The 14,189-nt window shown below is 43.7% G+C and overlaps 1 protein-coding gene across 3 annotated transcripts in view; it reads right to left on the bottom strand.

The window, feature by feature from the left end:
- Positions 1-14,189, bottom strand: part of RNF185 (ring finger protein 185) — a 111,865-nt gene that overhangs the window by 87,321 nt on the left and 10,355 nt on the right. The window lies entirely within an intron of this gene.

The following is a 14,189-nucleotide window of genomic DNA, read 5'->3' as shown; positions in this document are numbered from 1 at the left end:
TGGGAATGGAGTATCAAAACCACCAACTGCGAGATATGTAGCAGGTTCAGGATAGTAGAGTCCCCAAAAACAATGAAAACAGACATCCTATCTTGGTTTCTCTTGCATAGTCACTCAAATGTACCTGCAGCTACTGGACTTAAGAGTTGAAGGAAAAGGGCTCTACAGTACAGTTACCTCAGGGCTGGAGAAATCTGGGAAAACAGAAGGATCACAGTACAAGGGCAGAAAATCTCCACCCAAAGTAGTGAAGGCCAGGACCTGTGGCTGAATTAAACAATTACTGAAGCGATCCGTACCTATAAAATACTGAGTTTCTGATTTTTACCGATCACCAAAAGGCCAGCAGAACTGATAAACTCCCAGTTAGTCCATACTGTTAATTCATATGTTACGTTAATTGGTCATATTAGATTTGTCACAGTAGAATGGTTTTGCCTGAAGCAGATGATGTTCACTGTCTGCAGTAAGTAATGATTCAAATTATCTTCATTACAAAACTTCTTCTGAATCCAAGAAGATCTTGTTTATTCTCATCTTCACAAGTCGTACTTCCAATCTTTAACATTCAAACGAAGGCCATTGATATGACACTAGTCAGTAATCCTGTAAACACAGCTCTCGCCACATCCCAGATACTACCTTGTGCTACTTAATCATGGCTATTCATTGAAGCATTTAACTAGGTCTGGCTTAATGAGGACTTTCTAAAAGCCATTGTATACAGCCATCGTGAAAAAATGCTAGGTTTCAGGGGTGAAAGGGCATAAGTACTGTGTTCAGGCGACCTCTACCATCTCCACTTTACCAAGCAGCACACAGCCCCAATTGCAAGGCCTTAATTCAGCATGATATAACCCATGGGTACTCACATTTTCCCTGGGGACCACAAAGTATGGTGTGTCGTGAGCCCTAGGGCCGCATTTATGCCAGCTGGGTGGGAGTAGGGCTTTGCAGGGAAGGGTTGGGGAGTAAGGTAGGTGTTGGGGATACAAAGCATGTTGATGGTGTGGTCAGTGAGTCATGGGGTTATTTTGAGGGTTTCATTCCATACTGCACTCTAAACTAATCGTTTAGTCTCTATAAGAGTCATAGATTTGACAATACTGTGCTGTGTTGTATCTGAATCGCTGTTCCCCCAACTGCACCTTAGTGTAAGCCTTCTCTACTTGCTGTCCCAACCTTGGGAGAGCAAGTGTAAAAAAAAAAAGTAACTTCATTATTGAATTGGAATACAAAAGAATTACACAATGTGAAACCAGAAAACCCACAATCAATATCGGCTTCCCAACTTGACCAAACTGTCCAATTGTTTTATTTCACTTTGCTCTCTTTTCTTCATTATCACATGTAAGCCCAGCATGAAAAATGTGTGTTCTGGATATGCAAAGTAGAAAATATTCTCTTGTGTTTGATTTAATAAACTATAATATTGCCAATGTATACTTGCATCCCTGGCCACCAAGAGGGTTAAACGTGACAATTAACTTGCCTCTTAGTTAACTATTGGCCTTGTCCTCCGGGTGGGAGGAGGCATGAACGTTTCTATGTTTATTTTTTTAAACAATCACTTTTAAAAAATACTTCAGTGCACGGATATAATTTAATGTCCTCAGGTGAAAAGCTTAAGTATGTTAAAGAAAGTAACTTTTTTAATTTATCATTTGAATACACGTTTTTTGTAAGAGGTTTAAAAAAATTAATGTATTCCTAACATTAAGTGATGCACGATTCCTTATTCATTTCCTTTTCCTACTTCGATCATGTAAATAAACGCTTGCCCATTTATTTAACATATTTCTGAAAGTTAATGCTGTCTATAAGTAAACCTAGGAACGACTTGGGTTGGCTCTTAATCAGCAAGGCTGAGCCACAATTCTAAATCAACAAAGAACAATTGCCTATACTGATACTGTTTAACAAAGATTTTGCCACCAGAGCAAAGAACGTTTATCCAAGCTGGGATGTGCTTATAAGTAGCTTTTTATTAGATTATCTTAGTCCAAAAAACACAGGGGTATATTTGTATTAGTCATATACATTTAGAACAAGAGCAACACTTTTACATACACTAAATACAATACGGACAAAAAAAGAAGAGTGAGTTTTTTAAAAAATTCAACAAGCATGCCAAAGTCAGTCATATCACAATCATACCTTACCATTCATACATAGAAAACATACAAAAGCAAATACATACACGATTAAATAAATAATAAATAATCGTGTAATGTATTAGGTCTGCTGCAGTCTATACAATTATGTACACAATAATATTTACAAGTGTAAATCCAAATGAATCAGAAAAATCAAATATCAAATTGAAATATATACAGCAATTTTTTTGTAAGCCAGTAATGTGTCACTGTGTTCACACTAAAGGACAAAACCTATGAAAGGGAAGCAGACACTGAACATGGAACGGCCTACGCGTTTCAAATCCCCGAGTTTTGGCAGGGATTTTCGTCAGGGCCAGGTCATTCTAAGAAAAAAAGAGAGAAAAAGAATTCTATCGTGTGGATCTACAAAACTATTATAATAAAATATCAAGACACTCTAAAGCATTGCCACCCAAGGAGCTTTCTGCTTACCACTATGGAAAGTATCCAGGGAAGGAGTAAAACCTGTGTGATGAAAAGAACAACATGCAAAGGGCTATATAAGTAAGCTGAAAAACACACAACGAAATGAGGTTTGCCATATTCCAGAAAAAAAGTTTACCTTGACGGTATCTTGTAGTGTTGCAAGTTCAAGTAAGAAGGGGGCCTGTAACAGAGCAGCGTTCGTTTTAGTATGGCGGGACCGGGTGCGTTGCTCATAAATAAAATGAGGTTGTGGATTGCTTACCGGATGATTGTGGCAAAATGCGTCCTTGAACAAGGACAATACGTGCAAAGAATTCAATAAAGTTCTTCGGAAAAACGGCCTCTGTTAGAAAAGAAGAACGAAGGGCTCGTTTATTCCATGCGCCGGTCTAGTATAGGCATATTTATCAAACATCCCGGTCCTGCTCAAGCTTACCGGTATGAAGCTCCGTCGGTCTCAATGAATCGGCGTCCCCTGTGGCACTGTTCTCCCGCGCATGCGTGGAGTGTGTAGTAACTTGCAGGGCTGCTCAATATATGTCACGCTAATGCGCATGCGTGAAACAGAGACAAGCCGGGAAGGCTTCTCGTAATGTGGTGTAAATTGCGCATGTGTAGCGTCCTATAGATTGACTGTATAACCTTATACCATGGTGAAATTCCTGGATTAAAGCTTATATATCCCTGAGATCTCATTTAATCCTTTGACTGCTGTGTCAAATTTTACAATTAAATAAGCTTCCCTTTTGGATAATTTTAGCTCCATGTCTCCTTCTCGTGCATCTTTTTCGACACGTGAGATCACAGTCCATTTGAGATCGCTAAGCAAGTGTTTACAACGTTTCCAGTGGTTAACCAATGGGGCAGTGTCGATCCCATTTTTTATTCTGGATTTATGTTGGGTAATTCGTGTACGAATTTCCTGATTAGTTTTTCCGATGTAAAGTAACCCGCACAATCAATATCGGCTTCCCAACTTGACCAAACTGTCCAATTGTTTTATTTCACTTTGCTCTCTTTTCTTCATTATCACATGTAAGCCCAGCATGAAAAATGTGTGTTCTGGATATGCAAAGTAGAAAATATTCTCTTGTGTTTGATTTAATAAACTATAATATTGCCAATGTATACTTGCATCCCTGGCCACCAAGAGGGTTAAACGTGACAATTAACTTGCCTCTTAGTTAACTATTGGCCTTGTCCTCCGGGTGGGAGGAGGCATGAACGTTTCTATGTTTATTTTTTTAAACAATCACTTTTAAAAAATACTTCAGTGCACGGATATAATTTAATGTCCTCAGGTGAAAAGCTTAAGTATGTTAAAGAAAGTAACTTTTTTAATTTATCATTTGAATACACGTTTTTTGTAAGAGGTTTAAAAAAATTAATGTATTCCTAACATTAAGTGATGCACGATTCCTTATTCATTTCCTTTTCCTACTTCGATCATGTAAATAAACGCTTGCCCATTTATTTAACATATTTCTGAAAGTTAATGCTGTCTATAAGTAAACAGCAGCCCAGTGCGATCGTTCACAAGGAGGACACATGTGAAGGTCAGGAGGGCTGCAAGTAGCCCACTGGCTGTGCTTTGAGTATCACTGATATAACCCTTTGTAAATGGCAGTAGAAAGTGGAACCATAAGAATCTAGACTAAGATTTCCAAGCGTCACCAAGGGCCAAATCCACGATGCTCAGTAAGACCACAAGGGTAGACAAATCCTCGTGAGGTAGACATGCATAGGTTATAACCTTCTTTGAGGGATGCCAATATAGGTGAATCTTACAATGAGAGAATTAGATCAATGCAATGAAGAACGTATCTTCTATAAGACATATGGATTTCTAGGTCAGGACCTTCACTGTTTCCAATTCTCCTAACAGGTAAATACTCTTGGTCATTTCCAAAATTGTAATTTTTTGTAGCTCTCACTAAGGAAGGAGGACCCTGCTAGGGAGATCTGCATGAGGTTCCTCTGTTCCCCTGCCCCTCCTACTTGTGACATTCCCTGAAAGGCAACTACGATCTGGAGCAGGTGCATCAAAATGTACATCTTTACATCATAGAAGAGGTGTGGAGCAGCAGCCAGGGTGCCTGACTCCAGCCACGGGGTCCACAGTTCGATCCTCGGTCACGGCAGCAGGTTAGCCCAGCACCATGTGACTCTAGGCAATAGCTCGCTTAATCTTCCCGCGGCCCTCAGCGCCGGGACACCTCTTGGGAGGTAGCTGTGCGCTTTACAAATGCTGGTATATTTATAAAAGCTCATCAGAAAGCAGTGTATTGACATTCAATACTTCTCCTCATGACAGACAAATAAACTGTCTCCCATTTACAAGATGTAATAGAATTAACTGGGGTCAACCATCGCCAGCCTGCCAATTGGTCTCCTGTTCAGATGGGTAATGGGAAGGGAAAGACCCACAAGGGGAAATTAAGGTGTCAGTTGAATTCTATTGAAGTTACTGAAAATTGGTACTATTGCTACCAACAATACAGTGATTTATTTTAGTTTTCCAATCTTCTTTACATTGGCATGGACTATATAAATGCAATAATTTATTTTGGGTCCGCTTTCTTTGACCTCCTGCGCTCCATTCTGGCCCCAATAGTATGACTGCTTCATCACTAACTGTATAAACAAGCATTTGCAATGCAATTGGTCTCCCATTAGGAAAGTTTGAGATTTTGGTATTGTAAATGACAATTGTTTTTATTATGTTTTGTTTTTGAAAATAGCGAAATTACTTGCTTTGTCATTTACAATGCCAATAGTTATAACTTCCGCAAATATGACACCTATAGCATTTGTAATGCAATATGTGTTGTATTTACGTGACTTACATGTATTGATATTACAAATAACAATGGTTTTTAATTTTTTTTCAATAATTAATTCTTAAATAAATAAAAGTTATTGTAATTTATAATGGCAATAGCTTAAAGTTTTGTAAATAACTTTTGTAAAGATTATGTTCAGTGTATTTTATTGTGACGAAAATCCAAGAACAGAAGTGAAATATTAACATATTTTTGTTACATTTGTAATAAAGCTTGAAACATTGAGAGAACATATTTGAGCCAGGTGTTGTTGAATGGTTGCACAGATTGATGCTGTGGTGGCGCAGAGTGATGTTGTGATGGTGAACGAGTAATGCGGTGGCATTCAGTGATGCTGTTGTAGCGCATAGTGATGTTGTGGTGCCCCTGAGTGATGCTGTGGTGGTGCGGAGTGATGCTGTATGCTATGCTAGGTTTTGTTTTGTTATCCCATGTTCTGTTTTGTTATGCTATGCTTTGCTATCCTATGCTTTGAATTGTTATGCTATGCTTTGCTATCCTATGCTTGGAATTGTTATGCTATGCTGTGTTTTGTTATGCTATGTTATGTTTTGCTATGCTCTGCTATGTTTTGCTATGCTCTGCTATGTTTTGCTATGCTCTGCTATGTTTTGCTATGCTCTGCTATGTTTTGCTATGCTCTGCTATGTTTTGCTATGCTCTGCTATGTTTTGCTATGCTCTGCTATGTTTTATTGTGTTTTACTATGTTTTGTTATGCTATGTTTTGTTTTGTATGCTATCCTATGCTTTGAATTGTTATGCTATGCTGTGTTTTGTTATGCTATGCTACGTTTTGCTATGCTTTGTTGTGTTTTGTTATGCTATGCTACGTTTTGCTATGCTTTGTTGTGTTTTATTATGCTATGCTTTGTTTTGCTATGCTATGTTTTGTTATGCTAGGCTTTGTTGTGTTTGGTATGCTATGTTTTGCTATGCTATTATATGTTTTGCTATGCTATATGTTTTGATATGCTATGTTTTGTTATGTTATGCTATGTTTTGTTATGCTACGCTATGTTTTATTATGCTATGTTTTGTTATGCTATGCTATGTTTTGCTATCCTATGCTATGTTTTGTTTTGCTATCCTGTGCTATGTTTTGTTTTGCTATCCTATGCTTTGTTTTGTTATGCTACGCTAAGCTTTGTTTTGTTATGCTATGCTGTTTTGTTTTGCTATGCTGTTTTGTTGTGTTATGCTATGTTTTGTTGTGTTTGGTATGCTATGTTTTGCTATGCTATTATACGTTTTGTTTTGCTATGCTATGTTGTGTTTTGCTAGGCTTTGTTGTGTTTTGCTAGGTTTTGTTTTGCTGTCCTATGTTTTGTTTTGCTATCCTATGTTATGTTATGCTATGCTGGTGAGGGGGTGAGTGAGGGGGTGAGTGAGGGGGTGAGTGAGGGGGTGGGTGAGGGGGTGGGTGAGGGTGAGGGGGTGTGAGGGTGAGGGGGTGTGAGGGTGAGGGGGTGTGAGGGTGAGGGGGTGTGAGGGGGTGTAAGGGTGCGAGGGTGAGGGGGTGCGAGGGTGAGGGGGTGCGAGGGTGAGGGGGTGCGAGGGTGAGGGGGTGCGAGGGTGAGGGGGTGCGAGGGTGAGGGGGTGCGAGGGTGAGGGGGTGCGAGGGTGAGGGGGTGCGAGGGTGAGGGGGTGCGAGGGTGCGGGGGTGCGAGGGTGAGGGGGTGCGAGGGTGAGGGGGTGCGAGGGTGAGGGGGTGCGAGGGTGAGGGGGTGCGAGGGTGAGGGGGTGCGAGGGTGAGGGGGTGCGAGGGTGAGGGGGTGCGAGGGTGAGGGGGTGCGAGGGTGAGGGGGTGCGAGGGTGAGTGGTGGGGGGGTGGTGGGGGGGGTGAGAGGGTGTGAGGGGGTGTGAGGGTGAGGGGGTGTGAGGGTGAGGGGGTGTGAGGGTGAGGGGGTGTGAGGGTGAGGGGGGTGAGGGTGAGGGGGGTGAGGGTGTGAGATGGTGTGAGGGTGAGGGGGTGTGAGGGTGTGTGAGGGTGAGGGGGTGTGAGGGGGTGTGAGGGCGAGGGGGTGTGAGGGCGAGGGGGTGTGAGGGTGAGGGAGGGTGAGGGGGTGCGAGGGTGTGAGACGGTGTGGGGGTGTGAGGGTGTGTGAGGGTGAAGGAGTGTGAGGGGGGTGTGAGGGTGAGTGAGAGGATGTGAGGGTGAGTGAGAGGGTGTGAGGGTGAGGGGGGTGAGGGGTGTGAGGGTGAGGGGTGTGAGGGGTGAGGGGTGTGAGGGTGAGGGGTGTGAGGGTGAGGGGGGTTTGTGAGGGTGAGGGGGTGTGTGAGGGAGGGTGAGGAGGGTCCGAAGTAAATGGTGGCAAGGCAGACATCATAAGACAGAGAGAAGAGACAGCGTGGTGACTGCGTTGATCAGTTTCAGAATCAGGAGGGGCAGAGTCAGCACAGTCTGGGAGGGATCAACGTGTCTAGAGGCAAAGCATAGCGGATGTAGCATTGCAGCTAGCAAGTCGAGTGTTTTCAAGCTGAGTGTCCCTAGAGAGATGGCAACACAGCAACAGCATTTGAGGAGCAAGGCTACTGTAAACAAGCACAGTAGGCTTTCACTTTCGTCCAGAAAAAAAACGAAAAAGGTGCAGAGAACGCCGAAATGGATGCAAAAAAAAACAAGCTCTCGGCATTGCTGTGGCGCGGGAGCGGATTCCTTTGAAGTCTGATGCCGAGGCTCAGACAAATGGTGGTGTGCGAGCTGCTTCCTTTGAAGTCTGATGCCGAGGCCGATGGTGTTTGATGTGCACGCGCCTGCCTCACATGAACTGTACGCAATCCGCAGGCTAGGTAGACTTTTCGGACTGCTTACTATAACCTCGCATATTCAATCCATAACGGGATAGAAATAGTCGAGACCTAAAAACGGTTGAGCGCATATACCTAAATATTAAGGAAACAACATCTGTATGGTATTGTCACCGCACAGTAATTACATGGTTACTCCCTTCATTTCCTTGCCCAATGTTACTTGTAAAATCCTGTAAAATAAGACTATTGTCCTCCCTTAAGTATTTTTTTGGTTGAAACTAGCTGCACCCTGGTTCTCAGCTGACAAGAAACAAATGAACCTCCTTCATCAGATATTAAGAAAATACTCTGTGGGTCCGGCCAGGATGACATCGGTATAAATCAGTGGTGTGAAGTAGACCTCTTAACAATGATTGGACATATTAGTTTAGGTTACAGTTACCCACCTCCATCAAGATGACCTTGGTGAGAAGGCCCTTTCTGCTGGACCAGTTATCTTCAGTTATGTTAGAGATATCAGTTATGTTACATAGTAAACCTCTGAAGAGCTGTTGCGAAGTAAATACTCCACGAGCAGTTCATGTAAAGTAGGTTTAATTCAAGAACCCAGCCGTAAGTTGAGGAGGACAGTCTGAACACTCCTCTTCCAGCCTCAATCTGCCTCAGACTATCTCACTGGATTCCTAGGTTACAGAACACCTGGGGGGAATCCTATGAGGTCATGTGGTAGCGAGGACATAAACACAACACTTCCCTTTCCCACAAAAGAATAAAACAAAAACAAGATAACAAAGTAACACAACAATATAAGAAATACATATTATAAGTAAGATGCTAGCATGACTAGATAACTATTTCCAAAAGAATAAAATACAACCTTGCTAGAATAAATTAAGAAGGACAAACATATTTGGACACCCTCCTGGAATACATAGCGAGGAGATATATGTACCCCTCCCTGCAACGATGATGATGATGATGATTCCCCATCCCCGTGAAATCCAGTGCATCATGCTGCGGTACTATATGTAACCTGATTCCACTATAACCCTCCAGTAATTCTGTGAATTTGTGTCTAATGTCGAGACTGTTTAATAAAAATTTTAAAAAAGGACAAACATGTGTGATGTAGTCTTTTAAATAAAGAGGTTTAACACACACTCTCCCAGCCCTAGTTACTTCAGAATTTCTTTCAGGAATGCAATAATCCTCGGATGCCACACTCAAGCCAGAACTAGGAAGATCATTGTAAATGGTGGGAGAATCACCATTTCCCCCTCAGTAACACAAGGAGAATTACACATTACTTTGATAACTTTTAAAGGAGCAGAGAATTTGCTTTCTCCCTTACATGTCAATCCTCCTTTTTTTACTTTCACTACATCACCAATACAAAGATGTACTTTTTTTACATTATGAGTATGGTCAAAAGCCTCTTTTTGTTTTTGTTGAGTATCTTCCAAAGACTTCCTTATTTTTTAAGCAGACCAAGTTACAGAATTAGTACATTTTAACCAACCCAGATTGTATTTGGTACCAGGAAGTCTTCCCCTCATGAGTTCAAACGGGGCATACCCTGAAGATTCACAGCAAGTTATTCTGTATGCATTGACGGTTTTTCTTAGTTCATCTTCCCAATCTAAGCAATTGGGGCTTTCTACAGTCAGACAGCAGTGCCGTGAGGGAAACGGCTTACCGGAATTACTTCTCTTGGGTCGCCAGAACTGTGCCTCAGCACCGCCGTGAGGGGAACGGCGCAACGCCCAGCAACACTCTGACCACGGCACCGAGCGGGCAGGGAATCACAAATCCCAGGTGCCCCGGCGGCCGTGACGACAGCAGAGCGCCCGGAGGCGCGTAAAAAGAGTGCAGCGCCGAGCGTGCACTGGGAGCTTTCTACAGTCAGACAGCAGTGCCGTGAGGGAAACGGCTTACCGGAATTACTTCTCTTGGGTCGCCAGAACTGTGCCTCAGCACCGCCGTGAGGGGAACGGCGCAACGCCCAGCAACACTCTGACCGACGGCGCCGAGCGGGCAGGGAATCACAAATCCCAGGTGCCCCGGCGGCCGTGACGACAGCAGAGCGCCCGGAGGCGCGTAAAAAGAGTGCTGCGCCGAGCGTGCACTGGGAGCTTTCTACAGTCAGACAGCAGTGCCGTGAGGGAAACGGCTTACCGGAATTACTTCTCTTGGGTCGCCAGAACTGTGCCTCAGCACCGCCGAGAGGGGAACGGCGCAACGCCCAGCAACACTCTGACCGACGGCGCCGAGCGGGCAGGGAATCACAAATCCCAGGTGCCCCGGCGGCCGTGACGACAGCAGAGCGCCCGGAGGCGCGTAAAAAGAGTGCAACGCCTCTCGCCCCGCGAGTCGCGCGCGGGGAGCGCCCGGGGCGAAGGCCGGGCAAAGGGCGGGCCGTCTGAGGCCGTCCGAGGTTGGCCAAGGTTGGGTTGGGCCTGGTCTCTTGGTTCGTTGCTTTGGAGTTGACGTTTCTGCGCATCGACATCTGCCGTGCACACTGCTACGTAAGTTACATTGACTTTGGTTGTATATAAAGTATATGATGCCTCCAAAAAAGTTAACCACTTCTAGTAACTCTATTGAGAACTATCTGGTGCAAGTAGTTGAAAAAATTAATATCGGCAGAAGAGCCTCACTGGGAATAGGCTCACCTGTTCAATCTCCCTTCATTGACATCGAGGCTGATGATCCTTTTGGCCTTCTAATCAACAATAGTACTAATAGTGCTACACCTGATTTGTTTCCAGACACTATTACCATTCAGCCCAGTGGTACTGTTGCTGTAGTTGAAGACCTTAGTGTTAATGAGGTATTGGCTGATATAACTAATAGTCATGATCATTCTACCTCCCCTCCAGCACCCGTTTTGGGTAAACGGGAATGTCTCAGGTCAGCTAAAAATAAAATTGCAAACCTCCCGAGGAAACATTCTGAGGATGAGGAGCTTGACCTGACTAATGAAGCGTACGTTACACTCTCGAATGCCCAATTCAATAAACTACTGGCTCTAATGGACACAAAAATTAAAGGTGTGGTTAAACCCCTGGTTAGCAAAATAGACAAGTTAACTTCTGAGGTTAACCGACTGGAAGGTCTATTACAAAAATCCATGGGTGAGATAGGGAATCTTCCGGAAAATGTCTATGTAAGGATAGAGGAATCCGTAAATAAATCAGTAACTACAGCTGTTAGTGGTCTCATCCCCGCCCCTGTATTAAATCCCCTAATGGCAAGTGATAATATTCTACCAGTTGATTCCCATATTTCTTCGATCCCTGCTCCTGCTGGTGAAGACCCATTTATTGAAAAGGGGACTTTCGAGCTTGTGGTTGAAGCTTCGCCACTGGTACTTGTCCTTGCTAACGTTCCTCCCTTGGCTCAAGGAGAGCGGGAAACTACATCTTCTCTAAGAAATAAATCTTTATCATGGTTAACCACCAACATGGTAATTACTCCTTGGGGAAAGCAGCAACTTTCTGAAGAGCTCGTCAAAGTGAGAAGGGTACAGTGGATTGGGGACAGGGTGAAAAAGTTTAACGGGGAGTGTGTTGTTCTTCACTTCTCCGACCCTGGGGTCTTGCCTAACATTCTACCAAACATCTTACCACCACAAAGGCGAACAACTTCAATTGTTCCATTGACTTTGGACTTCTTTTATCCTAGAAAGGGAAGTGGACCAAACTCAAGTATTCTAAGAACCAAATGGAACATTGTGACTAAGAGGGGGAGGAAGGATGTTGCTTCAGTGGATTGGGGTTTGGGGTTGGAAAATCGTTTTTCTGCATTGTCTAACTTAAGCGATTGCGATTGACAACCATTTACCTGTAATACTGCTGCCGTGCCTCTTTGTGCTAAAAGTACTTCTGACTTAGCCTGTAATTTTACAACTACTAGCCCTTTGGGGATTCTGACTGTTGATTCACCTGGGTTATCCAATGTTATAACTACAGATCAGGATACTGAGGGTAAGGTGCTAAACACGAATACAACAAACCCCGGTATTCTTATGACATCTATCTCAGGGAATCTTTTGTCATGGAATGTGGCTGGAATATCTTCCAAAATGGATAGTGCTGATTGGCTTGAATTTATTAATAAGTATGACCTCTGCATTTTTCAAGAGACCTGGGCCTGTGAGCCTACTTTTGCATTGGGATATGTAAACTTTTATGTTCCTGCTATTAAGGGACCTAAAGGGCGGCCGATGGGGGGCCTCACTATATGGGTTAGACAGTCTTTAAAAATTGCTGTAAAATGTGTGGAACTTGACCAGAAAGACATCCAGCTTATTAGATTGACCAGTGATTTACCCCTCTCCATGGATATATACAATATCTATGCTAGAGGTGGTAGCAAAGGTAGATCCGAGGTTCTAACGTGTCTTTATACACTCCTTGAGACCCAATCTGCAGGAAAAAACATTTTAATTGCAGGTGATTTGAATCGGACATTCGAACCTCTCATCACTGGTGACTCTCCTCTGGGTTCGGAGGAAGACAAGCTCTGGGACATTCCCACATTAGAGTCCCCCCCGATAACTCGGTGGACGGCCGACATTTTAGGTCTAAACGCCATGTGCTTGGAGCATGGGTTACGAGCCCTGAACGGCCGAACCCAATCAGATCGTGTTCCCGCCATGACGTTTAACAACGGGCGAAGTAAAAGTCGTATTGACTATGTCATCTGTAGTACTTCGTTATGGCCATCTCTCAGTGACATGGTAGTCACAGTCAGGACAGAAAGTGACCACGACCCGCTATGCGTCTCGCATAATTGGTGGACATCTAATGTAGTCACTCCAAACTCTAGTGATTTACTTGTGCCGCCAATGATTGTGCAATCTAATAATATGCGTAGGTTAAGGTGGTCTGGTGTTAAGACGGACCAACTGGCCCTGGAAAAGATAGGAGCAGCGGCAGACAAGGCCATTATGGCATTGGAAAATATTACTGCTTTTGAACAAGGACAAGAAGATGTTCATAAAGTTCATACGACTCTCTTTGATGAAGTCAAAAACTTTTTCTTAAAACCCGTACGAAACAGCAGGGCTTGTCCATTTAAACCAGCTAAGTGGTATAACCAAGATTGCAGGGCCGCAAGATTTAAACTAGGAGCTGCTATTAAAAACAATAATCTGAGTGTCATTCGGTCTGCCAGGAAGCACTACAAAAATTGTATCGCCAGGGCAAAAAGAGACTGGGATGAAGACCACTGGCAGAAACTGAGATGTGCTAGCGAAAGTAAAAATTCTAGGCAATTTTGGCATATTGTCAAATGGGGCCATGATAGATCTTCAGAGCCTCCCAATAACAATGTACCTCATGATGCCTGGGTTAAGTTCTTCAGCGAGCAGTATTCTTCCAGGGATCAGCCTGGTAGTAATTCTAACCTTATATATCTGTATGCAGTTGAAGATATTTTTATGGTAAGTGAAATCCTGACTGCCCTGAAATCTGTTCATAGGGGCAGAGCCCCGGGAAATGACGGTGTCCCGGCGGATGTCTTCTTAGATGACACCGACAGGTGGAGTAAGTACATCTGCCTTTTATTAAATCATATAGCCAGGGGGGCTGAAATCCCGGTATCCTGGCGGGGTGCAGTCATTATACCGGTATATAAAAAGGGGGATCGTGCCCAACCCTGTAATTATCGCCCAATCAGCTTAATAGATACGGTCCAAAAAGTGGTAGGGCGTGTACTTATTAATAATCTGCTTGATTGGGCTGAGGAGCAGAATGTCCTATCCCCTTTTCAGGCTGGTTTTCGCAGAGCAACTAGCACTGTAGACCAGGTCTTCCGCTTCCAATTGATACAATGGCGGACAGTGGTCCTGGGCGGATGCAGTCTCTATGCAGCTTTCGTTGACCTACGGGCTGCATTCGACCTGGTGCCGAGGGCAAAGTTGTGGGAGGTGTTGGCAGCTCTGGGGGTCCCGATGATTATTTTAACTTTGATCATGAGACTCCATGAGGGCACTTACGCTAAGA

Source organism: Lissotriton helveticus, chromosome 11 (genome assembly GCF_964261635.1).
Source record: "Lissotriton helveticus chromosome 11, aLisHel1.1, whole genome shotgun sequence".
NCBI lineage: Eukaryota > Metazoa > Chordata > Amphibia > Caudata > Salamandridae > Lissotriton > Lissotriton helveticus.
Note: the sequence above shows the minus strand (reverse complement) of the source record. Positions and strands in the feature narration are given on the sequence as shown.